We start from the raw sequence: 18,633 nt of genomic DNA, 5'->3' as shown, positions 1-18,633 counted from the left end.
CCACAGAAGTCTTTGATGAAGAACAAAGATCAAAGCATGCAGAAGCTTACTGTTCACAAACTGGCTATCATGCTTTCTTCACTACAACAATGAATACAACTCAAGAGTATTTCATTGTTTGCTAAACATTTTGACATATGCAGAGATTGGGAAATGCAGGACATTTTCTTTAAAATTACATAATATTTTTTACTGTAGGAAAGGAGAAAGTACTTCGAGATTATAAGAGATGATCTTGGTTGCAGCATAAGCATAACACGATTATTAAATGAAGATTATATTTAAATGCTGATATATTTCACCAAAAGTTGCACTACAGCAGTGATCAACCTTCAAAAGGACTTTATTGACTGTAAGGTGTTTGATAGATCCTGAGGTTCTGACAGCTGCTGCATAATTGTAAGTTATTTCTTTCTTATTTTTCCATCAAAATGTCATTTACAAATAACTCGTAGATCTTTGTGCCTTTTTACATGATGCACAGGAAAAAAGAAACTTTAGAAACCTCATAAATATTGAATTAAGAATATGAAAATTACTTACATGTGCCCTGAAGGAATTTTTATTGGGCATCACTGTGTATGAACCATTCAATAGCAGTTTCACACTCCATCTAAAATATTAGCACAGTTGAAAGCTCTACATTTTCTTACTCCTTCAACATCTTCATTCACCTAAAGATTGACAAAATAATACATTTGGTTATTCTGATGAACACAAGCAAACACAAGCTTAATAGGCATTAGGCAGAGATTGTCACATTGTCAACATCCATTGCTTTACTACTGAATAAACAGTGGTTGTTCATCAAATCCATACAGCCTATTTCTGAACTACATGACAATAATGAGAAAGATCTGCCTGACTGACTCTAGGGTTTCGGTATCAATAGAACCCAAGCCAGATGGTGAGACAGAAGCCAAGACATATAGCTTTTCCTTGTGGAAAGAGTTTATTGACTTCTTCAGTTTCACAGCGCCCAGTTTAAAAACTGCAGACTTTTTATAACTAAGTGCTTTTATTCAACTTGGTCAGACTTGCTATGGGTCACCTCTGGACCAGGTAGGACTTGAACCTAAGTTTTCTGTTCCAGAGGGACAGACATTACCACATCAGCCTTCTATTTATATTCATCTTTTCTTTATGTCCAAAAGTGTTCTCACACACAATTGAACAGCTTTTGCTGCCAAATGACTGTAATATGTTTCACCATTAAAAAACCAAAGCCCAGCAAGGACACCTTTATTTATATGTACTCAAGGGCACCTATTTCTCATCACCTTAATAATGACTTTAAAATATGACTGATTAGGCATTAACATGACATGCTCTCAACGCAAATAGCTTCTCTACAAATGTGGATTTTAATGAAATGCAGAGATTACACTTGTTTCTGTCTATAGCATATTTCATTCATATTGCTCTGAAATGTTGACTCCATACTTCAGTTCCAGTTGCCAGCTCTTTCAATAACTTTGCTCTTCTCTGAGTCTGTGCCCAGGCTTAACCCATCAAGTACAGTGAGGATCAATCATAAGCAGACTCATATGATTAAACCCTGAAAAGAAAATGCATGTTAAAGAATGTTTCACATTTAACGCAGCTACTGAAAGAGAGAGATAGAAAAATAAACACAATTGCCACAGAGTTGTACAGAGTTGGCTGCATATTTCATTTCATTGGGTGAGGAAATCATTTTCTGACTTCAATAATGATTGGCAAGGTTAAACCATGCAAATCATTATCCTCCAATCAGCACAGTTCTGTGCTACTTTAAAGACACACAGACTACTTATTGCTAAGTAATATTGATTCAGGTCAGGATTTAATAAATTACTAGGCAGAAAACATTGCAGCAAAAATATCCTTTCCCACTTGGAAAGAAGCAGAGAAATCACATTTTAAAAATACTCATTTGTAAGGCTGTAGGTCAGACTTCCTTTCTGCTAGAAGCAACAGTGTTACTAAAATGATTTGTAATGATTAGATTGCAAACTCCAATATTAAAAAGACCCAGCAATTTCAAATGAGTCTGAGTTCTCCTACATAGACTTATTTCAACATGATTGGTGAAAGGCTGTTGACTTTCTGTGGAGGAGAATGGAGATGTCCTTGGAGGGTAATGTCAAGCACCTTTCTGGGCCTGAAAGGCCTAGTTGAGAACTGCACCATTTCTGAATGAGTGGCTGCAGTGCTACTGACTAACAACAAAGGCAGTGTTTGAGGCAGAAGAACAGACATTGCATTCCTAAAGAGGAGAGATGAAGATTCATCCTCCGAGGAGCCATTGCAACTCCTCCTGGAGCAGCACCTCAGCAATCTTTGTAATTTGTTGGGGTCTGGTTTTCGGATTGTGATGGTCTGTAAGCTGCTTTACACACTAGCATGGTAGCAAGCTGCCTTTACACAACAGCGATGTGCACTTCAACTGCAGCACTCTGGTGATGAGTGCTCATGCTGCAATGGGCGCTATGATAATGAGCCATCTGATGGTTAGGCCCACAAACATACTGAGTTGACCATCACTTCCACATCAGAAAGGATGGAATCCAGAATTAGCACAATGCACTGCGCCAAGTTGATGGCGGACTCCTGCATGCTCCTTGAAATGATCTGCAGGACTTCCTAAGCATTTTGTTATACAAATCCCTCAACAGTAAACATCTATTTGGAGACACATATGAGTCCTCTTGCAGTGGCCGCCATGTGTGATCTTGCCCTAAGGGATGTGCTGCACCTGCAGCCCAGGTATGTCTGACTGAATACTGATTGTGCCTCTGATCTACTCTTCAAGGTACACACAGTGTCAGTGTGAGAGCTGCTGGCTCTGAGTCTGCAATCAAATGAGGGTGTCATGTCTTTACTATCACTCTCACACCTCCTCCACTGTCTAGGCAGCGGTACCTCTTGTACCTCTGAAAGACGAAAGGTACAAAGATAAGATTGCGGTATGGTAGAGTCAATGGGTGATAAGAGATACATTCTTGCAGCATTTTCACCTTGTAAATCAGAGGAGAGTGTGGGCTGGGGGATTAATGAGATGTGAGAAGGATTGGGTATCAACATATTGTCAGGTTCCAAGGTTTCATCCCCACTACTGATCACTGACGTGGCAACTGGTGACTCAATAATGGCCAACACCATTTCCTTCATGATGGTCAGAAAGTGCTGGTGTGCTTCCCCTCTACCCTTGCCCCCTCCCTGTTTAACTCTTATTGCCTCTGGATCTGTGCCAATCTGTTCTGCAGGTAAAAGGCCAGTGTATCAGTGAGTGACGTGCAATGAGGTAGGCTAATGTGGCTGTCAATGGCCAAATAGTTGGCAGTATGTGCAAGCTGGAAGCTGTGGGGGTGAGGATGTGGGAGGATGAAGTGAAGAATGCCAATATCATTACAAGGCTGATGGTTAGAGATTGTGGCACAGTGTGAGATGGCATTTGTAATGAGTTATGATTCCTGGTAATTGGCAGGATGTGGCATTTGAAAAAATATTTACTGACTTTGACTGCTCACATGAGGTCCCTGAACTTGGGGCGACACCACCTGCAGATGTCTGAGCATTACCCCTGGCATTCACCTCTCCAGTTTGTATCTGGAGGGCCTCTTAGTGCCCCCTGTGGACACAGGACACCCCTTCCACATTGTACCTGCTCCAACCAGGTCTCCATTGGAGTCCTGTCTCTCACATACCATACCACTGTTCAGTGTTTTGCAAGTCGGATTCACTTCCCCACTTGTCAGCCAGCTCCTGCTCCGGCCACAATTCACAGCCCCTTTCGGAACAGATTAACCTTATGATATTAGGTTAATTAGGGGGCCCACAGCCATTACACCCTAAGGTGGGTGATGGATATACACAACAGTAAATACAACTGAACAAGCAGCATACATTTGGGGTTCTAGTCGCATTGCATTGAACAGATATGGGCTAGCGACCACCTCATGATCCCCTCATTTATTTTCGGAGGTCTATTCAATTGTGCTCTTTTGCAGTTTTCCAGGTTCAGGAACATTTACTTGGAACATTATACCACTTTGCCATTCCCCATAATTCTGGATTCCCTTGCTGATTAAAACCTGCTTTGAATGTACCAAATGACCCAGCCTCCACTGCCCTCCGAGATTAAAATTTCCAGATTCATTCCTCTCTGAGAGAAGAAATTCCCATCTGTGTCCAACTTGGGCCACTCCTTCCTCTGTAATTACACCCTCTGCTCCGAGAACAATGAAAAATCTGGAACTATCACTGTTGATAGTCAGTGTGTGGATTGGAAGTTCACACTGGGAGGCTGCTTATAAAACAGAGCAGACTTGCCATGGACTTCGGGGGCATGGGGGCCTCCTGTTTTAACATCCTGTGCCCAAGCAATGCCCCCCACCAAAGCCACATGGGAAGACGCTGGTTGCTTTCATAAGTGACAATATCTCCAACACTCCCCAGAGCATGATTAATGTTGGCAGTCATTGGGGTAATCCTAGAAGAAGCCATCACTGAAATAACTCCACAGAGGCTGGTATCCCATCACCAAGTCACCCTGTATTTACACGTGGAAAGTCCTTGCCACTAATCCAGCTTCCTCAGAGCCAGATCTCAGAGTGAACAGAACCTCTGATGCTCCTGTTAAAGCTGTCAGTGAGGGCTCCTGAATTTGACCAAATTAACAGCCCTAATCAGGGAGCTCATTTTCTATGCAGTCCATCTGGCTGACCTTGTTACACTTGCTACAATTGCCCCCAGTGGTGTTGATGGAGCTGAGTTGCTGCTGGCAAGTCGTCTGAGTGATTGGCAGCTTCTGAAGGCAGGATGCCTTTCCCAAAAGGACTGAGGTCATCAAGTAAATGCCTGAACCTCGTCCAGGGCAGGAAGAAGCACACTCTTCCTTAACATTCTGGCCAGTGGATGGGCTCTGTGTGAAATCCTAACCTCATTTGCAATTCACGTTCCTCCATCAAACAACTAGCCAATGTTTCTTGTTCAGGCCAGGCTCCACATGAAGAGAAAGTCACATTGATAAAGAATTGGAGGGCTACCATTCTATGTCAAACTCTCTTCTAATTTACTCCAGTACATTGAGGACAGGATGGGATATAAGAAGCCATAGGAAATGCAAACATAATGTAGATTCAAACATACAGAACAAATCAAATGTGGAAAAACAGCAGGCCTTATTTCGGCCTACAGTGATTTGTGAAGCATACTAATTGTATAAGGATGCTCTAGCATATCATGATTTGATATTGCAATGTATATGCATAAAGTAATTGCTTGCATGACTTGTGGTTCATGCACAGTGTGCATGTATCCTGGATACAGGTTTAATTGAAAGTCCTGTATCTGCAAAGGCTTTGCGAATCAAACAAAAGAAATGCCAATTGCCAGTAATAAACATTGAAGCTATTAAATGTTCAGGACGCTCATTCATCATGCTGAGGTAATTAGCCATTCCTGGAGTAAATTAAAGGTGTCGTAATTCCAACCTCACATCAACAGTTTATTGAGGTCATTGAACAACTGGTCTTGAATAAGCAGATCAGTAAAACAAAGGGGAAAGGGGATGTTTTGCTGGCTATTCAGACAATCACCAAATTTAAAACTACTTAAGTCATCTACAAAGAAGATCTACTGATTTTCAGAGATGCACTGGGCCTCTGGAACTCTTTAATAGTCTTCATTTAATCAGTCCACAAAGTACAGAGAGAACCAAACTGGAGAATCATTTCATAATCCATACAATATCCTCAGAATTGAACACTGGCATGAACCTGGCATGGGGAATCACCTTGCAGTCTGTAAATGGCCGAGCAATCCACCTGAGGTAGATCGGAGTACCTTAAATATGCAAATCGCTGTTCAACGTCCATTATAAAACTCTGATAAATGGGCACAATGTTGGGATACACACTGGACTATGGTACTCATACTGTTCCTGGGATGTGAGGCAAGGAGGAAGAGAACTTAAGCAAGTGGGAACAACTTGGGATCTCAACAACATGATGAAGTTTGAAGGTTAACTTCTCTTAAGTGTAAATGCAGGTGGGTTTTCCCAATGATATTCAGCCCTTTCCCATGCATTACATCTCATGCTTGCCTCATTAACATAATCGCCAGAATTAAGTTCCCTTCCCCATAAAGTCCTGTGCCAGCAACAAACAAAGTCTTCAGAAACCCCACTCTTTAAAGAGGCATGCAAAAGGTGAGCTCATGATCAAACTGTTCATCTTGGAGAGTGCAGCTGTTTTTATCTCTTGGTGTAGTGTTTGTCCATATCCACTATTCAGGTTGGTTTTAGGCAGTCCATGGGGTCACAGAGACTTGTCCAGGCTTGTAGTCTGTCTGAGGCAAGGAGACTGGTCAAATAAGACAAGAGGGCAGCAAAAGGTTTTAAACTCTTCAGGATTGTGTTGGAGTCTCCAGGAGAGAAAAATTATTGTGCAAAGCAAGCTTGTGAACAAACATCAGGAGGAAAATCAAAGAGCCACTGAACAAAATGCTTTGATTTCCCCATTCTTAAATGTTTATTAGGTGGAAATGTAGGGGTATTGGGTGGGTTATGCTTCGGCGGGTAGGTGTGGACCTGTTGGGCCGAAGGGCCTGTTTCCACACTGTAATGTAATCTAATGAAATCTGGTGGGATGGTAAGAAAAAAAACTTCCCCATTCAGTGCAGCAACTGGAAACAGGGCCAGGAACCTGTGCTGCTACCTCGGACCTATTTGCCATGGTCAGCTGCTGTCTCTGAGATACAGCACTTCCTTCCTTTCCCTCATCACCAGGAGGAGAACCTGCAAACTGGGTGACGGTCAACCGTGAACCCATGGTGGTCTGGTCTGACATCACTGGTAGCAGCAGCTATTATCCGATAGATACAGGAAAGTCTCCAAATTCTGGAGAATGACAATAGAGGTGCAGCAGCGTTGCAGACAGTTTCGCTGTCTGGGTGCCTATACCTTCAACCCCCTGCCCCACAAATCAAAGGATGGCCAGATCCAATCTTCCAGGAGATTCACCATTTTATCTGTGTGTGCACAGCTAATGAGCTGAGCTGCATTTCCTTGCTGGACAAAAAAACAACCTGCCTTCCAGCCAGTGAGAAAACACACTTCCTTGGTCCTGCCTCTTCACTTAGACTGCAAAAAGAATTCTGTCCAATTGTCTTGAGTTGAGTCGAGAACAGTCAGGATGCTTTTCTTGCATGCACAAGAAACAACTCCGAAATTTGGAACTTTTAACTTTACTAGTTAATATTGAGATGAATTGTAGAGTTGAACATTTAATTTATTTCTTTATTTTTCTACATTTTACATAAGATTTGTACCTAGGTACCATGTCCCTAAGATGGCACCGTGAATGGTGGCATTGTAAACTTTTCACCGTACTCCTGTACCCCTATACCTGAGTACACGTGACAATAAAACCTAATTCTAAATTTAATCCAAACCCTTCCGTAATTACCTCTCCACCTTGGATCCAACAGCTGGCCAGCATATCACAGGACCCAGCTCAGTATCATGTCCAATTTGATCACGTCGCTGTGAAGCACTCAAGGGTTTTTTTTATTACAGTTAAAAGTGCTATACAAATGTAATCTGCTGTTGACAATGACACATTTTACATTAAATCTAGGTTACCCTTTCCATCAGTTGTGGAGACTTATTTCTTCTGAAGGCAATACCAATATAGAGTTCAATGTCCTGCGAGCAATTCCTTTTAGACACAACTGTTTTCAAATCTACATTGAAAGTCAACAGACATAATGACTATTTGTAATATGGATATGAATTGGCTTAATAGTTACGTTTTTGTCACTTAGAAATGCACTTCAGCAAGGATTTTATCATCTGTACATTCAGTGCATCAACACTGCGAGCCAGTAAGACCTCAGCTGGAATGCTGTGTACAGTGGTGGACTCCACATTATAGGAAAGATGTGAACGCACTGGAGACAGTGCAGAAGCAATTGACAGGAGTTGGCCCAGGGATGAGGACCTTTAGTCATGAAGCAGCAGGGTTGGTTCTTCTTGGATAGAAGAAGGCTGAAAGGAGATCTGACAGAGGCTTTGAAAATCTTGAATGCGCTAAATACAATAATTTATGAGCAGCACAGTGGTTCAGTGGTTAGCACTGCTGCCTCACAGCGCTAGGGACCTGGGTTCGATTCCAGCCTTGGGTGACTGTCTGTGTGGAGTTTGCACATTCTCCCCGTGTCTGCGTGGGTTTCCTCCCTCAATCCAAAGTGTGCAGGCCAGATGAACTGGCCATGCTAAATTGTCCACAGAGTTAGGTGCATTAGTCAGAGGAAAATGGGTCTGGGACTCTTTGGAGGGTCGATGTGGACTTGTTGGGCAAAAAGGCTTGTTTCCACACTGTCAGTAATCTAATCAAACAGATTGGGAGAATAAATTCCTGTTTGTAACAGATGTAGAGTGATCGGCAGTTGAAGTGAAGGTAAACTTTTCACACTGCGAGTCGGGAGACTATGGAATGCTGGTGGAGGCTGGTTCAGTTGGTAGGTTGCCTTATTTGGAAATGTTGGGCAGCTAGGACTGTATCCACTGGCATTTAGAAGAGTAAGAGGTGACTTGATTGATACATAAGATCCCCAGGAGTGTTCACAGTGTAGAGGTGAAAAGCATCTAACTAGAAATTAAAATAAGGGATGTCCATTTAAAATAGTGACGAGAAGAATTTATTTTCTCCCAGACGATTGTATGTATTTTGAGTTCACATCTACAAACCATGGTGGAACAGAGCCTTTGAATATTTTTAAGGCAGGGTGGATAGATTGTTGCTCAACAAGAGGGTGAAAGGTTACTGGGGATAGGTGGGAATGTGGATTTGAAGTTTTAATCAGATCAGCCAGGATTTTATTGATTGGTGAAGCAATGATTGGTGAAGAATGTTGTGAAGGGCTGGTGTTAGCGTGTAGAATGCACTGCTTGAAAGGATGGCAAAGACAGATCCTTTCACTTTTTTTTGAAAGGGAATTGCAGAAGCACCTGCAGAGAGAAAATCATAATAATACAGGGAGACAGGGCAAGTGCAGCACGAGCTGAGATTCTGTAGCAGAGGGCCAGCATGGAAATGATAGCATGAATGTCCTCCTCCAATGCCTGAACTATTCTCTAACTCTAATGGTAACCCAACTGCTTGCTCATATGGGCTTGCACATATGACCACACTGGCTGCAGTGAGACTGTGAGTTGTAATTACTGCACCCTTACTCATCCTAAGATAAAGAATCTTGGATCCAACAGCACAAAAGGTGTCTGAAACATCTACTTGGTGGACCTGAACTAATAAAGAAGCAGAATGTGGGGCTTGGGTAGAATGCCTTGGTGGCTATACTTTTATGAGCAGTTCCTGATTTATTCTATTGACCAACATTGGGACAGCACAGTGGCTCAGTGGTTAGCACTGCTGGCTCATAGTACTAGGGACACAGGTTCAATTCCACCCATGGGTGACTGTGTGGAGTTTGTAGATTCTCCCCATGTCTGTGTGGGTTTCCTCTGGGTACTCTGGTTTCCTCCTATGGTCCAAAGATGTGCAGCTTGGGTGTTTCCCATAGTATCGAGGGATGCGCAGGCTTGGTGGATTAGCCATTGAAACGGGCGGTGGGGCTGGGTGGGATGCTCTTTGGAGGGGGAGTGTGGACTTGATCGGCCAGATGGCCTGCTCTACACACTGTAGGGATTCTTATGGTTATTATAAGCAGCTTGAGAAACTGTTGATACATGTCAAACGCGTAAGTTAGCTCAATATATTATGAGGCTTGTTTATTATTATTATTACCAACCAATATTAAGCATTCAGTTCCTTTTACCCCTGAGTATGTTCATCATGTAGTCATTAAGTGTATTGAATGCTTTTTCTAAACAAAGTTAATGCAGACTAATTGTCAATGAGAATGCCCTTTTCGTGTATTTGAGAGCTTGCTTTACTTCTGGCCTTTGGATTTGTGTAAGAGTGGATCAGCATGTACAAAACTTCCCCGGGATCCTGGTGCAGTTGCAACTGTATTGTCTGACTGACCAGAGACAATTGCTGCAACATGATGCACAGTGCTGCTGCTGCTGGCCCACACTTTTGGCCAGCAGACTAGTGACTGCTTCTCACTAACCTCTCAGCTTTTGCCCAAGTGAGATCGAAGCAATCAGTGATCTTTGCTGTTGGTGTTTTTCATTGGTGCGTGTGAGCTGGGTAAGGGCAGAATGAACCTCACAGCCGGTTGTTCTTGTGACTGAAGAGGCCAGGCACCAGCAGGAAAGGAGGTAGCAGCCTACCACCAACAATACCAAGTAAGAGACTTCCGTCAATTTGTTGCTGGATGTTACACGGTTCCAGAAGTAGTGACGCTGATCCTGTCCAACCTTTTCTTGTCCAACTGGGCTTTAGTGTCAAATTAAATATAATGTCAGGAAATGGGAAAGGAAGTATTGAGCCTCATCTTTTCCTCATGAGTTTAGATATTGTATGGTGTTTATACACTGCTATCAAGAGGGAAAACAATGGGAGGAAGCTCCTAGGTACGTACAAGTAAATACAAGGGAAAACCTAAACATAATGCATTCATCAAAGAAAATTATTTGTTCGTAATCCACCCTTTTAATGATTCTGCATAAACTTGTAATCTTACATTTCCTCAGAAATGCTGCTCTTGATTGGCATATATGTGCTGGAAAATTAAGATGCTTGATGAATGCATTCTGAATAGCATTCAGCTCTACCTCTCTCAACCCCCTCCAGCACCTCAGTATGGTAAGCCTGCTCAGTTGAAATCCTGCTCTGGATGGGGGGAAAGCTCCTCCTAATTGAGATTGGTAAACAGAATCTTCTGTTGCAGCCCTGATCACAAATTCCTTTCTCGAGCCAATTCATAGAACATAGAACATAGAACATAGAAGAATACAGCGCAGTACAGGCCCTTCGGCCCTCGATGTTGCGCCGATCCAAGCCCACCTAACCTACACTAGCCCACTATTTTCCATATGCCTATCCAATGCCCGCTTAAATGCTCATAATGAGGGAGAGTCCACCACTGCTACTGACAGGGCATTCCATGAACTCACGACTTGCTGAGTAAAGAACCTACCCCTAACATCTGTCCTATACCTACCCCCCCTTAATTTAAAGCTATGCCCCCTTGTAATAGCTGACTCCATACGTGGAAAAAGATTCTCACTGTCGACCCTATCTAAACCCCTAATCATCTTGTACACCTCTATCAAGTCACCCCTAAACCTTCTTTTCTCCAATGAAAACAACCCCAAGTGCCTCAGCCTTTCCTCATACGATCTTTCTACCATACAAGGCAACATCCTGGTAAACCTCCTCTGCACCCGTTCCAGTGCCTCCACATCCTTCCTATAGTATGGCGACCAAAACTGCACACAATACTCCAGATGCGGCCGCACCAGAGTCTTATACAACTGCAATATGATCTCAGGACTCTGGAACTCAATTCCTCTACCAATAAAAGCCAGTACGCCATATGCCTTCTTCACCGCACTATTTACCTGGGTGGCAACTTTCAAAGATCTGTGTACATGGACACCAAGATCCCTCTGCTCATCCACACTACCAAGTATTCGACCATTAGCCCAGTACCCTATCTTTTTGTTACTCTTACCAAAGTGAATCACCTCACACTTAGCTACATTGAACTCCATTTGCCACCTTTCTGCCCAGTTCTGCAGCTTATCTATATCCCGCTGTAACCTGCCACGTCCTTCCTCACTGTCTACAACTCTTCCGACTTTCGTATCATCCACAAACTTGCTCACCCAACCTTCTAACCCCTCCTCCAGGTCATTTATAAAAATGACAAACAGCAATGGTCCCAAAACAGATCCTTGCGGAACACCGCTAGTGACGGCACTCCAAGATGAACCTTTGCCATCAACTACTACCCTCTGTCTTCTTCCGGCCAGCCAACTCCTAATCCAAACCTTCAACTCACCCTCAATGCCATACCTCCGTATTTCTTGAAGTAGTCTACCATGGGGAACCTTATCGAACGCCTTACTAAAATCCATATACACCACATCTACCGCTTTCCCCTCGTCCACCTCCTTAGTCACCTTCTCAAAGAATTCAATAAGGGTGGTGAGGCACGACCTGCCCTTCACAAAACCATGCTGACTATCCTTGATCACATTATTCCTATCCAGATGTTCATAAATCCTATCCCTTACAATTCTCTCTAAGATTTTGCCCACAACAGAAGTGAGACTCACCGGCCTATAGTTACTAGGGTTATCCCTACTCCCCTTCTTAAACAAGGGAACCACATTTGCTAGCCTCCAATCTTCTGGCACTACTCCTGTAGACAACAAGGACATAAAAATCAAGGCCAATGGCTCTGCAATCTCCTCCCTTGCTTCCCAGAGAATCCTAGGATAAATGCAATCAGGCCCAGGGGACTTATCTATTTTCACCCTTTCCAGAATTTCCAACACCTCTTCTCTACATACCTCAAAGCCATCCATTCTACTTATTTGTGACTCAGTATTCACATTGACAACAATGTCCTGTTCCTGAGTGAATACTGACGAAAAGTATTCATTCAGTGTCTCCCCAATCTCTTCAGCCTCCACACGCAACTTCCCACTACTATCCTTGACTGGACCTATTCCTACCCTAGTCATTCTTATATTCCTGACATACCTATAGAAAGCCTTAGGGTTTTCCCTAATCCTACCAACTAAGGACCTTTCATGTCCCCTCCTTGCTGCTCTTAACTCTCTCTTCAGGTCCTTCCTGGCTACCTTATAACTCTCAATCGCCCCAATTGAACCTTCACGCCTCATCTTTACATAGGCCGCCCTCTTCCATTTAACAAGGGATTCCAATTCCTTATTAAACCACGGCTCCCTCACACGACCCTTTCCTCCCTGCCTGACGGGTACATACTTATCAAGGACACTCAATAGTTGCTCCTTGAACAAGCTCCACATATCAATTACGCCCTTGCCTTGAAGCTTACTTTTCCAAGCCACACATCCTAAGTCATGCCTCACCACATCATAATTTCCCTGCCCCCAGCTATAACTCTTGCCCTGTAGTGCACACTTATCCCTCTCCATCACTAGAGTAAAAGTCACCGAATTGTGGTCACTGTCCCCAAAGTGCTCACCTACCTCTAATTCTAACACCTGGCCTGGTTCATTACCCAGAACCAAATCCAGTATGGCCTCACCTCTTGTTGGCCTGTCTACATATTGTGTCAGGAAACCCTCCTGTACACATTGTACAAACACTGACCCATCTAACGAACTTGAGCTATAGCTTTCCCAATCAATATCAGGAAAGTTAAAGTCCCCCATAACAACCACCCTATTACTTTCACTCTTCTCTTGAATCATCCTCGCAATCCTTTCTTCTACGTTTCTAGGACTATTAGGAGGCCTGTAAAAAACTCCTAACAGGGTGAGCTCACCTTTCCTATTCCTACCCTCAGCCCAAACTACCTCAGATGGCGAGTCTTCATCCATTGTCCTTTCCACAGCTGTAATACTATCTTTGACAAGCAATGCCACACCTCACCCTCTTTTACCCCCACCTCTGACCCTACTAAAATATTTCTGACTCCATGCTGCAGATGAACCTGGCTGTTTGACCTTGAGCTGACCTTCTGACCTAATGTCTAAGATATGTTCACGTGTGTTTATTTCGAGATGCCAGCTGGAATAGGGCATACCTGCATTTGGAGCGGTATTACTTTTCAATTTGTAAAAGCTTGCTGTTGTGATAAGAATGGAATATAAAAGTGTATATCAAGTTTGTACCATTACTGATAATTATCCCTCCCTCCCTACGTTATATTCATTTTCAAAATAATTTTCCAATTTTGTAAATCTGAAGGCCTTGGGTAATTTTGGGAATTGGCAACTGTGTTAATACAGCTAACCTTGTCATGTGGTAAGGGTTCCGATGAAACAAATGGAAAAGGAATGACTAATGGACAATTGGCTGAATGTGCAACACGTTGCCATGCCTGCGACCAGCTTGAATTGAATAGCTTCCATCTGCGACCTTTATTTGAAAGGCTAGTGCAGGTGGAGTTAGGGGGAGTCAGGTCAGGAACAAGAGTGTGTTGCTGGAAAAGCACAGGTAAGGCAGCATCTGAAGAGCTGGAGAGTCGACGTTTTGGGCAAAAGCCCTTCATCAGGAAAGGGCTTTTGCCCGAAAATCGATTCTCCTGCTCCTTGGATACTGACGACCTGCTGTGCTTTACCAGCACCACATTCTCGACTCTAATCTGCAGTATCTGCTGTCCTCACTTTCGCCTAGGTCAGGAGGAATAGTCAAGTGGTCAGGGAATGGTTAGGAATGATCATTAGGTTAGTCAGCTGATTGCGACTGATGATTTGGAAGTCAGTTGTGTAGTTCCCTTGATGTTAGGCAAAGTTTTAATCTAACATTTCCTGGGTAATGACCCTGATAATTGCTACAGAACGGTCTGACCTCTCCACCACCAACTCAAAGTTGGCAGCATTTCATGGTGGAGCCTGTGGAGCAGGGGAATGGCCCACAGAAAACTGTAACTTCCCTGGATAATTCCCATGTGCCAGGACTTCCACACGGTCCCAACATTTATCAGGGCGTTCATATGGTGTAGTGGTAGTACCCATACCTCTGAGATAGGAAGCCTGGGTTCAAGTGTCACTCACTTTATAATAGAAAATATAAGAGCTAGGCTTTTCCTGGTGGAAAGCACTTATTAACTATTTCAGTAAGTTACTTAAATACAAAGTTGTTCGCTAAAATAGAGGTATAACACAATAAAGTAAGTGGTATAAAAGTTCTCGATGAAGAGGCTGCAAGCCAGAAGTAAGACCCGGCAATGGCTTCCAGTGTTGAAGAGTTGGAGGTTGCTCCAACAAATAAACTGAGCAGGCGATCTGCTGGGAGTGGCTGAAGACTCCCATTGTTTCATTTGTATCGTCCATTGGGTTGAGGCACTTGCTAGCCTCGTTCAGGATAGCAGTCCCAGGTACCCCCTCTGTCTCCCTGCTGACAAACAGCAGATATTTTTAAGTTGTCTCTCCCCATGGTGTTCAGATAATTCTTATCAAAATGATTGATTTCATCTGTTATCACAAACAAAAACAAAGTGGCTGCAAATGTTAATTTTGATGAACCACTGTTCCACAAAGCAAAGTCAGTTTTCGTCATGATAGCTCATTGTCTCCTGTTGAGTGTTTAGAAGTTTTGAGTCTTTTATATCTTTTTAAGTGTTCTATGTAATGATTTCTTTTATGGTTTATTGAGGTAACATGTTTTAATTATCTGTCTTTGGCTGCAGTTGAATCCAGAAGAGAAGGTGTGTGACTTCTGATGACCATTTGGTTAGACTCCTTGGACTGAATCTTATGTTTTTTTTTGGTGACGCATGAGTTATGTTGGGATTTTAGAGGGATTCCCACGTTGGCCAGGCCAAAGCAGTTTTCTCACCATATCTTAACAATTTAATCTCATTAACTGCCTACCACACTCCAAGGCATTCCTCACGATCGATTCTATCCTCAGTTATAATGTCCACTGTTTCCCGCACAGCTCAACACGCACCGAATATCCACAAAAATACCAGTAAATTATGTGTCTGTATCATTCTTTAAAGGCCACTATGCAACCAGAGAGGTTCTGGCAATCTGCTGTTGCATCTCACCAGGAGTGTGACAAATATCCACCACCAACAATGGCTCAGCAGCAGCACTGCTGATCGGGCAGGTTGGGTGTTAAAGGACACAGCTGCTCAACTGGGTCTGTAGCAGGTAGTGAGGGAATGAACAAGAGGGAAAAACATACCTGACCTCACCTTTACCAACCTACCAGCTGCAAATGCATCAGTATCGGTTAAAGCGACTACCGCACAGTCCTTGTGGAGATGGCAGTCCCATTCTTACTGAGAATACTCCCCATCGTGTTGTGTGACACTATCACTGTGCTGAATGGGACAGATTTCTAACAGATCTAGCAACACAAGTCTGGATATCCATAAGGTGCCATGGGCCAGCAACAACAGCAGAATCTGTAACTTCATGGCCCAGCATATCCCGTACCCATTACTACCATCAAGCCAGGGGATCTGTTCAATGGAGAGTGCAGGAGGGCATGCCAGGAGTTGCACTAAGCACACCTAAAAACAAGTTTTGAGGAAGGGTCTCTCAATCTGAAATGCTAACTCTGATTTCACTCCATAGATGCTGCCAGATTTGATGAGTTTTTCCAGCTGAATTCCAGAGGTGAGATAAGAGTGACAGCCCTTGACATCAAGGCTGCACTCAACAGTGTGTGGCATCAAGGAGCCCTTGCAAAATTGGCATCAATGGGTATCAGAGAGCAAACTCTCCACTGGTTGGAGTCATCCCTGGCACATAGGAAGATGATTGTGGTTGATTATATTAGATTCCCTACAGTATGAAAACAGCACCTTCGGACCAACAAGTTCACACCGACCCTCTGAAGAGTAACGCACTCAGATCCATTCCCCTGACTCTATATTTATCCCTGACTAATGCACCTAACACTATGGGCAATTTAGCATAGTCAATTCATCTGGCCTGCACATCTTTGGATTGTGGGAGGAAACTGGAGCACCCGGAGGCAACCCATGCAGACACGGGGAGAATGTGCAAACTCCACACAGATAATTGCCTGAGCCAGGAATCGAACCCGGATCCCTGGCGCTGTGAGGCAACAGTGTTAACCAGTGGACCATCATGTTGCCTAAAATTGGGGTGGTTGTTAGAGGTCAGTCATCTCAGCTCCAGGACATCTCTGCAGGAATTCCTCAGAATAGTGTCCTAGGGCCAAGCGTCTTCAGCTGCTTCATCAATGACCTTCGCTCCATCACAAAGTTGGAAGTGGGGATGTTCACTGATGATCGCACAGTGTTTAGCATCATTCTCGACTCCTCAGGTACTGAAGCAGTCCATGTTGAAATGCAACAAGATCTGGACAATATCCAGGCTTGGGATGACAAGTGGCAAGTAACATCCATGCCACCAAACGCCAGGCAATGACCATCACTGATAAGAGATAATCTAACCACTGCTCCTTGAAATTCAATGGTGTTACCATCACTGAATTCCCCCATATCTTTTGCTCTGGTGGAGGAACTAATTGGTATGGCATGTCAAGGGAAGATATGGATGGGGGATATAACATGCAGATCAGTTTTAAGTGTGCAAACATGAAAAGAGCAACTGAGCAGCACTGAGATGCAGACCGGACCTATCCACGAGCTTGGTGCCAGTCCATGTATGCAACGCATCCTTGCAACAGCCTTTCAATGCTCATCACTAGAATGGTCTGCGCTGCAGGTTTGTGCTTCCGAAGCAGCTTGCACGTGGATTGCAGAGGTGCCATGATGGTCATATGGAGATGGTAATTAAATGGTGATATCTATGGGAAAGGCATATATGCCACTGGTTGGTGTCCTGAGATACTGTTTAGCCTGAACCAGCATAGAAGCCTTGTAGAGTAAGCCTTTGAACCGTTCTGATTTCAGTGTTGAGATTTCTTGATTAGATTTTTTTGTTCAGATATTGCTGGCTTGTTTAGTGTGTTTGGTAAGATAGTTAACTGAATCTTACCAGTTAACTCACTGAGTTAGGCCATTTACGAGGTGGTTAACAAGCAATAATTCTCCTTAATTAGCAAATCCCCTCTGCCTCGTGATGCAAATAATTCATTTCTCTATATGGATGAACTTTTCTATTTCATTTTAATTTCCTTGATTAAAATTGTAAAGATGTTTTACTTCAACACTTTCCGACTTAAGTAATAGTCATTGAAAGATTAGGCAAGTCCTTACCTACTAGCAAAAGCATAACAGATGGATCAAGGTACTTCCAAATCAAGATAGACTTCTTGTCAGATTCTGCCACAAATCTCGTAAAAGCCCATATCATTTCAGATGCATATAACATTTTGCCCTTGTGTTCATTTTAAAGATAAATTAGCTTTTTTTCAGACCATAAAATATTATAAAAATACATTTTCAACACATCTCTTAACATTATCTGGGTGGCTTAGTCTTTCAATGCAGAGCCTGACAGACAAACATTTCTGTATTTCAGATTCTCCATGGCTATAAAAGTCTCAACCAGAACTAACAGTTAAAAATCACACCACACCAGGTTATAGACCAACAGGTTTAATTGGAAGCACTAGCTTTCCAACTGATGAAGGAGCAGCGCTCCGAAAGCTAGTGCTTTCAATTAAACCTGTTGGACTATAACCTAGTGTTGTGTGATTTTTAACTTTGTACACCCCTGTCAAACACTGGCATCTCCAAATCAGAACTAACAGTCACTTCTTATCTTTTCCTATTTCAGATACAAACGATTCTCTCATAACTCAGTCCCCAGTATACAGGATTCAAACTTATGATCATTACCCCACCCAACTCCAACATCCTCCCTCCCACCTGTCCTCAACACATCACCAACCTGTCTCATACTATCCAATTCTTGTTGAAATGTGGTTACCAAGTTTGAACACAGGCACAATGTGAACATTAGACTTTGCAGTCCACCCTGAACCATCCACCTTGCTATTTGAATTGTCTTTTTCACAAGTGATGAGCTCTGAACACATGGTTTTAATGTAAAATGTTTTCCTACAA

The 18,633-nt window shown here is 43.1% G+C and overlaps 1 protein-coding gene across 8 annotated transcripts in view; it reads right to left on the bottom strand.

Moving 5' to 3' along the window:
* Window positions 1-18,633, bottom strand: part of chrm3b (cholinergic receptor, muscarinic 3b) — a 746,602-nt gene that overhangs the window by 139,829 nt on the left and 588,140 nt on the right. For 7 of the 8 annotated variants that reach the window (XR_015758371.1, XM_087991240.1, XM_087991239.1 and 4 more), the window contains one exon: window positions 544-674. The gene's annotated coding sequence lies outside the window, so the exon portion shown is untranslated. Of the gene's footprint in view, window positions 1-543; window positions 675-1,443; window positions 1,547-18,633 lie in introns of those variants that run through there. The other variant, XM_087991241.1, reaches the window with a different exon arrangement.

Source organism: Chiloscyllium plagiosum, unplaced genomic scaffold (assembly GCF_037043375.1).
Source record: "Chiloscyllium plagiosum isolate Xiang-an unplaced genomic scaffold, Cpla_swu_hap1 HiC_scaffold_10, whole genome shotgun sequence".
Classification (NCBI taxonomy): Eukaryota; Metazoa; Chordata; class Chondrichthyes; order Orectolobiformes; family Hemiscylliidae; genus Chiloscyllium; species Chiloscyllium plagiosum.
This window is presented reverse-complemented; position numbering and strand designations above follow the sequence as displayed.